This window comes from Dermacentor variabilis, unplaced genomic scaffold, assembly GCF_050947875.1.
Source record: "Dermacentor variabilis isolate Ectoservices unplaced genomic scaffold, ASM5094787v1 scaffold_14, whole genome shotgun sequence".
NCBI lineage: Eukaryota > Metazoa > Arthropoda > Arachnida > Ixodida > Ixodidae > Dermacentor > Dermacentor variabilis.
Genome location: NW_027460302.1, coordinates 8615548 through 8624790, shown reverse-complemented (window position 1 = coordinate 8624790; position 9243 = coordinate 8615548). Strand labels below are relative to the sequence as shown.

The following is a 9243-nucleotide window of genomic DNA, read 5'->3' as shown; positions in this document are numbered from 1 at the left end:
GTTTCCAATAAATTACGTATCTAGGCAGAATTCACTTTATACAGGGTGTTTGAGTTAACTTTAACCGGAGTTTAAAAATATGCCGATGCGCTCTAAGACGACGCGAGTAAATGCACGTCGCTCATATTTGTACGCTGTGTTTCACGCTATTTCTTGTACTTTGCTTAATGAGATTTTTAGTCATGGATAATTAACCAACTTCTGAAGTAACAAAGATAGGAAAAAATTCAGGTTAGAAAGATGCAGTGCAGTTTGCAAAACGCCCGAATAAACACTTTCTGTCTTTCTATCTTAAGTATTAGTGTATTGCAGCTTACTGATGATGCCCACGAAACACAAAACGCCACGTGACATACCCGCTTGCACGTCGTGATTGCACTGCTCCCAAGCGTCCCGCGCCCAAACAGCCATAGGCGCGCTGCCGCTTAAAAGGCGACAGGGCAGCGACGTAGGTGTTGGCTCGGTCATTTACGCCAACGATATGCTCCCCTCGCGGCAGTTCGTTATAGCTATAAGCAGACGCAGCGGATATCGCTTATGCTGCCGCAAGCAACAAGTCCGTCATTTCGCGATAGCTGTAAGCTAATTGAACATCCCTAAATAAAAAAATCAGTTTTCAGAAGGCTAAAAATGGTAGAATAAGAGTATCATTAATGGCCAGCCACCGTCTTTCACTGAATTTACGTTTATTTTTCATGCACTTTCCCAGCGCTTTCCCAGCTTTCCCGAAGAGGTCACCTTCTGCAGCGATAGAACACTGGAATCTCCTGAGAAGGCTTGTTGTCGCTTCCTTGAGCACCGTCAGAGAAATACTGTGACAGGCTTCAATTATCTTCTCCTGTAAGGCTTCTGGAGTCGTCGTTTGGGTCGTGTATATGTGGTCCTTAATATAACCCCACAAGAAAAAGTCAGAAGAGCTGAGGTCGGGTGACCTTGCCGGCCACAGGACAGGCCCGTTTCTCCCTATCCATTGCACTGGGAAGGTAACTCGTGCTTGATTGCAGCTGTGGGCTGGGGCCCCGTCGTCTTAATACCACATTGCGTCAAGCCGGGCTAGTGGCATGTTGCAGCAGAAGTCTTCAACCGGCCATTTGAGGAACTCACATACCTATTGCCCGTCAGTGTTGTTAAAATCACTGGGTCAATGACTGTGCTTTCATATATTCCGCACCAAACGTTAAAATACCACTGATATTGGTGGCGTGATCTTCCAAGCCAGTGGGAATTTTGCTCACTCCAATAGTGTGCCTTGTGGATATTTACCGCATTGACCGCCTATATGCTTCACGAAGCAGCGGACCCAACAAATCATCCGAAGAGTGAGTACGATTGGACACCCTTCCTGACCAAGCGCCAAATTAAGGCCCAAAAACGCGGTTTACGGAACGCCGCCATTTTGAAGAACGGAGAGCCCCAGGCAGGGGCAAACTATGGCAAGATGGCGCCGGCGAGTGCCGTCACGACGAGCGATGCAGCTGTCTGCGCGGAAAGCGCGAGCGCGCCAAACTCAATCGGAGGGAGAGCAACGCAGCGGCCTAGGCAACGGGGGCCACCGCTCCCGCAAAATGACGCGAAGATTATTATTAGACCGAAGAATGGATTGCCGGTGAAAGCACTACAAGGAGCCGATGTAGCGAAAGCCATCGGTGCGGCCTGCGAAACAAGATTAGAGGCGGCAAGGACTTTATCATCACATTGCGACTAGGCTCCAACATCACAATAGCGAGCACACCAAGCGACGAGACCGCGAAGATAATTCGAGGAATCACCAGCTTCAGTTTCGGAGGACGCTCCTTTCAAGTCAACACCTACGTTGCGACACCTGAAGATTGCAAGCGTGCCGTGATCCACGGTATAGACGCCGGGACCACGGAAGAAGAATTGATGGAAAACCGGACACTGCGCACGCAGGGTGTAACCATACTGGGGGCCAGAATGCTGGGGAAGTTGAAGACAGCCCTCATTACCTTCAACGGACTCTTCATTCCCAGGATGGTCAACTTGTGGGGAGGCGAATACAAATGCCACCCATACCGACCGACGAGGCAAGTGTGCTACAACCGCGAACAGCAAGGCCACAGATCTGACGTATGTCCGACGCCGGATGCCAAGGCCTGCAGGCAGGGCGGAGCACGGAACCCGCCGGAAGGACATCAATGCCAGCTAAAGTGCCTGGAATGTGGAGGCGACCATGCCACCGGGTCCAGGGACTGCAAGGAGCCCCCGACATGTGTCGTCACACTGGTGTATTCTTGCTAAGTGTGTATTTTCTTACACTGCCGTATCTTACAGGAAAAAGAAATCAGGCTGGAGGGCTTGAACAAGCTGACTATGACTTAATGAAAAAAAGGATGAAGCATCATCTATTTATGAAGCAGACTGACTGCGTCATCGAATCGAGGCGCATCGCACAGGAGGAACAGCGCCATGCCTGGGAAAAGGAGAAACTCTTAGGGACATATAATTGAAAGACCAAGAACTGAAACAAAAACTTGGAGGACGCTTAAGCTTCGCCTTCAAGAGTGGAACGCGATAGCGTTATCGCACCCCGTTCGCGCCGCCCACTCATTCGCTCGGCATGCTCTTGAGTCACTCAAAGACGAAACCTGCGCCTGAGCAAGCGGAACGAACCAAAGAACTCGGTGTCTCGGAGGGACAAACGATCTACGCGAGCCAAACGTCGTGATCGCCAGGGACAGCCGGGCCGCGACGCGCCATGAAGGCGAACGCCATCATGGGGCTGACGTCTCGATGGGATCGTCCTCTATGTCGCTTGGGAGCACCACGCAGACGCATGACTCCTCGCCAGCAGCACGGCACACATCGCAAAGGACGCTTTCCCACCAGACGCGCTAGGGCGCAGCGATCACGTCAAGATCTAGCACCTAGGAATCGCGATGGGAGCGGGAAGAGGAGCCGCGTCGCTTAAACACGAGGGTTCGAGTGACGCACGTTGGAAATTGGAAAGGGAGAAAGCGAGAAAACTTATTAAAGCCCAGGGTATTGGGGCATCCTCGCACCGGTCCCCGCACGGCCCCAATGCGCTCAAACGACACGTAGGGGAGAAGCGGGCGAGTGGCGCGCCACCTGTCGGAGAAGTTCCGTACATTGCGAGGAGGGGGTCTTCTGTGTTTGCCGTGTGCGGCAAGCGCAGAAAGAATGTAGCGGAAACGTACTTGGCTACTCGTTTAACTGCGACTTCTGTATTTTACGTGCTCATAATTACCGATATACACCGCAGTATGGCTTTCTACGGCACGTTTTTAAGGCAACACCGCATTCACTAGAGACGCTTTTCCCCACTCTGAACCATCGAAGTCATGGCTGAGTGGCAGCACCTCCGTCTCACACTCCTGAATCCCTGGTTCGATTCCCACCCAGCCCATCTTGCAAGTTGTTTTTATTTGTGAATTGCCTGCCATCATTTTTCGCTCACGGCCGACGCCGCCGACGGCGACGACACCGGCTTTTCTGCGACATGCGCTCCTTAACGCTGTCGCGTTAAAATGCCTGTGGCAAAGCAGAGGAAAGACGCCTACGATCTGAATGGCGTCAGAGGGCGGAAGAACGTGCCGAGGAGTGGCGTCAGAGGGCGGGAAGAACGTGCCGAAGGAATGCGCGAAAGGGCTGGAGACCGGCGCATGTGTACAGCTCAGCAGCAAAGTTTTATGGCCATCATGGAAAGCATTTTGAACGATAACACGCTGGGAAATGCAAGAAACAACAAATAAAACAACACCGCAGATTGTGGCATTGGAATAAGAGTGACGACTCATCTGAACATTGCACACATGTTGTAACTCAACTTTATTACAGTAGCTACACGCAATAGTGTGTCGGTGACAGTGGGACTACGCAGCGCAGGAAAAGAAAGCTGGCACCAAGGAACGTTGGAAGCAATATGCTTCTGACAAGTTGTGCGATGTTAAGGCACTAAACATATATTGAAACATGACAGCTATTATGAATAATCATTTCTACAAGGGTAAAGGCAATCTGGAAAGGATGAAGCCTTATGCTTGAGACTAAGTACTTCAGTGACGTGGCCTCAGGGACTCATGTAGACTAGGTGGGCGAAGTTGAAAGTATTGAGACACCTTGCTGCCGTACAAACACGTGTTACAGTTAGTCAGAATAGCGGTTGCTTTGTACATGTGAATTACTTGTCGCAGCAATTTCTGGTTCTTTTTAAAATCCAGAAATGCAAATTCATTGACCACCTTCCCAAATCCGCCTTCAACAGCCTGGCGAACACGACTCATGCTACCGTTCAATGCCAACTGCGTTGTCGTCAGGGGAGAGCTGCCGTAGGGTTTCATTAAGAATGGCTTCAGTGGATAGGCAGGATCGCCGTATATCACGATTTGGTGGGGCCCCACCAATGTTTCCAGTTTCGCATAGAGGCCACTGCACTGGAGTATCCCTGCGACAACAACAAAAAAGGAATTCAATTGACTAACAAAATGAGACTACGTCGGTCATGTTAAAATTAGTACTTTAAACATTTGCGTAACCATCATCATCATCATCATCATCAGCCTGGTTACGCCCACTGCAGGGCAAAGGCCTCTCCCATACTTCTCCAACAACCCCGGTCATGTACTAATTGTGGCCATGCCGTCCCTGCAAACTTCTTAATCTCATCCGCCCACCTAACTTTCTGCCGCCCCCTGCTACGCTTCCCTTCCCTTGGGATCCAGTCCGTAACCCTTAATGACCATCGGTTATCTTCCCTCCTCATTACATGTCCTGCCCATGCCCATTTCTTTTTCTTGATTTCAACTAAGATGTCATTAACTCGCGTTTGTTCCCTCACCCAATCTGCTCTTTTCTTATCCCTTAACGTTACACCTATCATTCTTCTTTCCATAGCTCGTTGTGTCGTCCTCAATTTGAGTAGAACCCTTTTCGTAAGCCTCCAGGTTTCTGCCCCGTAGGTGAGTACTGGTAAGACACAGCTATTATATACTTTTCTCTTGAGGGATAACGGCAACCTGCTGTTCATGATTTGGGAATGCCTGCCAAACGCACTCCAGCCCATTCTTATTCTTCTGATTATTTCCGTCTCATGATCCGGATCCGCCGTCACTACCTGCCCTAAGTAGGTGTATTCCCTTACGACTTCCAGTGCCTCGCTGCCTATTGTAAATTGCTGTTCTCTCCCGAGACTGTTAAGCATTACTTTAGTTTTCTGCATATTAATTTTTAGACCCACTCTTCTGCTTTGCCTCTCCAGGTCAGTGAGCATGCATTGCAATTGATCCCCTGAGTTACTAAGCAAGGCAATATCATCAGCGAATCGCAAGTTACTAAGGTATTCTCCATTAACTTTTATCCCCAATTCATCCCAATCCAGGTCTCTGAATACCTCCTGTAAACACGCTGTGAATAGCATCGGAGATATCGTATCTCCCTGCCTGACGCCTTTCTTTATTGAGATTTTGTTGCTTGCTTTATGGAGGACTACGGTGGCTGTGGAGCCGCTATAGATATCTTCCAGTATTTTTATATATGGCTCATCTACACCCTGATTCCGTAATGCCTCCATGACTGCTGAGGTTTCGACTGAATCAAACGCTTTCTCGTAATCAATGAAAGCTATATATAAGGGTTGGTTATATTCCGCACATTTCTCTATCACTTGATTGATAGTGTGAATATGGTCTATTGTTGAGTAGCCTTTACGGAATCCTGCCTGGTCCTTTGGTTGACAGAAGTCTAAGGTCTTCCTGATTCTATTTGCAATTACCTTAGTAAATACTTTGTAGGCAACGGACAGCAAGCTGATCGGTCTATAATTTTTCAAGTCTTTGGCGTCCCCTTTCTTATGGATTAGGATTATGTTAGCGTTCTTCCAAGATTCCGGTACGCTCGAGGTCATGAGGCAGTGCGTGTACAGGGTGGCCAGTTTCTCTAGAACAATCTGTCCACCATCCTTCAACAAATCTGCTGTTACCTGATCCTCCCCAGCTGCCTTCCCCCTTTGCATATCTCCTAAGGCTTTCTTTACTTCTTCCGGCGTTACCTTCGGGATTTCGAATTCCTCTAGAATATTTTCTCTTCCATTATCGTCGTAGGTGCCACTGGTACTGTATAAATCTCTATAGAACTCCTCAGCCACTTGAACTATCTCATCCATATTAGTAATGATATTGCCGGCTTTGTCTCTTAACGCATACATCTGATTCTTGCCAATTCCTAGTTTCTTCTTCACTGTTTTAGGCTTCCTCCGCTCCTGAGAGCATGTTCAATTCTATCCATATTATACTTCCTTATGTCAGCTGTCTTACGCTTGTTGATTAACTTCGAAAGTTCTGCCAGTTCTATTCTAGCTCTAGGGTTAGATGCTTTCATACATTGGCGTTTCTTGATCAGATCTTTCGTCTCCTGCGATAGTTTGCTGGTATCCTGCCTAACGGAGTTACCACCGACTTCCATTGCACACTCCTTGATGATGCCCACAAGATTGTCGTTCATTTCTTCAACACTAAGGTCCTCTTCCTGAGTTAAAGCTGAATACCTGTTCTGTAGCTTGATCTGGAATTCCTCTATTTTCCCTCTTACCGCTAACTCATTGATCGGCTTCTTATGTACCAGTTTCTTCCGTTCCCTCCTCAGGTCTAGGCTAATTCGAGTTCTTACCATCCTGTGGTCACTGCAGCGCACCTTGCCGAGCACGTCCACATCTTGTATGATGCCAGGGTTAGCGCAGAGTATGAAGTCTATTTCATTTCTAGTCTCGCCGTTCGGGCTCCTCCACGTCCACTTTCGGCTATCCCGCTTGCGGAAGAAGGTATTCATTATCCTCATATTATTCTGTTCCGCAAACTCTACTAATAACTCTCCCCTGCTATTCCTAGTGCCTATGCCATATTCCCCCACTGCCTTGTCTCCAGCCTGCTTCTTGCCTACCTTGGCATTAAAGTCGCCCATTAGTATAGTGTATTTAGTTTTCACTCTCCCCACCGCCGATTCCACGTCTTCATAGAAGCTTTCGACTTCCTGGTCATTGTGACTGGATGTAGGGGCGTAGACCTGTACAATCTTCATTTTGTACCTCTTATTAAGTTTCACAACTAGACCTGCCACCCTCTCGTTAATGCTATAGAATTCCTGTATGTTACCAGCTATATTCTTATTGATCAGGAATCCGACTCCTAGTTCTCTTCTATCCGCTGAGCCCCGGTAGCACAGGACGTGCCCGCTATTTAGCACTGTATATGCTTCTTTCGGCCTCCTAACTTCACTGAGCCCTATTATATCCCATTTACTGCCCTCTAATTCCTCCAATAGCACTGCTAGACTCGCCTCACTAGATAACGTTCTAGCGTTCAACGTTGCCGGGTTCATATTCCAATGGCGGCCTGTCCGTTGCGTAACCAACTATGCCTTAAATGGTCAAGAAAGCTATCTAATAGCAAGTGTAAACATATGCGGAAATCTATTTCAAACGTATCAAAGTGACGACAACTAGGCTCAGGTTGGCACAAAGCAATTTTTGTCCATACCATCCTGAACATGATATATTTATGAAAGTGACAAGCGATTCCAGGAGCTTGACTGCCTCGTAACATTATAACTGCAAAATTATTTCACACCCGACACAGAGAAACCTGCCTGCACCATGCCGCCTTCCAGGATTAGGGCCGTCAAGCTGGCACACAGTGCCATTCGGACTCATCACCGACTGGTGCTTGAGCATGTGCATCCGCTTATGGCCGGAAAAATAGTCGCGTTGGTTCCTTTTGGGTCGGCACATGGGGCGTGCCGTGCTGTCGATAAATGCCCAGGAGTTTGTCAGCGCTGCACCACGGTTTTGGATGGCCTGCAAGACAAAATTAAATGTGATCAAAGCTCAGGCTGTAGTTAAGCGTGAAATGGTATCCGTTCTTTTGGTAACCTTTCTTAGATAGAGCCTTCTGTCGTAGATGACATTGCCCACATTGTATATCAGCTTAAGTGAAATAAGCTTGAAATAAACAACAACCTAAACTGATCCTGTATAAAGTAGTTTACATGGCTATTTTATGCGAAACATGCCGAGTTTATGGGTTATGTGCCGTTCGGCCTAATTTAAGAGACTAAGATTTCTGTGTCAAAATAATTTTTCCAACAATAGGTTGACTGTCTGTGACAGATATAACTGCTTTATAGATGTCTTATGTGGGAATATGAGTAGTTCCAGTTATCGCAATGCTGCCGCTTGTTAAGGCTATTGTTTCCTCTATTTCATACCGGCACATGTCGACGGCTGTGTTCGGTAGATGGCTTGTGAATTTCGAACTTTCTTATTTCCATTTACTACTGCAACTTTAGTCCTCAATAAAACAGAACAGACGAAATAACAGTGAAAACAAGGCACAGTACCATACAGGGAGAAAAATGACGTTGTGTAGACAGGCAGCAAAAACAGTTGTTCATGTTTCTGTCCCGTGCCAGCACGAGGCTGGAAAAAAAATAAACAGTCAACTTACACTTGCAAACTCTCCAAGCGTGGCAGGACAGAGCCAGTCGTGCTTGTTGCAGTCTTTAAGCAGGTTCTGAAACTCGCTTACGATCTAGAAAATAACTTCTGACGTCACACTCGACATGACAAATGAATGCCTGCCGAATGTGGCTTCGAGATCGCACCACCTGTTTTGGCAGGCAAGGCGTCGAAGCGTCATGCATAACACCTCCCGACCGGGCAGTCACATTTTGAGCACTCTTAAAGGTCTCCGGTGGTTTAAGTGCACGAAACGAGTCATTGAAATCCTCTTTCTCAAATCTAAACTGCTGCCTGAACAGTGACGGCTCTATGTTGTCGATGTCGAGCAGTCCGCGCTGCAACCGATAGCAAAGCAACTCCGACGTTCTCTTGTGCCTGAAGTGGTACTCCAATTCGTCCAACGAGCCTTTCAGAAGCTCTCGCTGCGTTTCTGTCATCAACGGGTCATCTGTTTCATTCCGGGACAACGATGACAGTGGGTAACGCTTGCACAACACACTTCCAGGCATTGCTGAGACAATGACCAGCACGCAGCAATGCACATCACTGGCTTGGCTGAAATACTCATCTTGGATTGAATTTCCTACGGCAGTGTTCCTATTTTCCGATAGATGGAGCTACGTGGTCCCTCTTGGCGCGCGTCGCGTACGTGTAGCTAAAAGCGTTTCAGATTGCATGCACGTAAGGTACGTAGGTTTTTCACGTTTGCGTACATGAAGCAACGTAAATATACCTGGTAGCGAAGCTTCCATAGG

The 9243-nt window shown here is 47.8% G+C and overlaps 1 pseudogene; it reads right to left on the bottom strand.

Annotated features, from left to right (window-relative positions):
* Nucleotides 1-2163: 2163 nt before the first annotated feature.
* On the bottom strand, nt 2164-8997 carry LOC142567772 (uncharacterized; annotated as a pseudogene).
* Nucleotides 8998-9243: the final 246 nt, after the last annotated feature.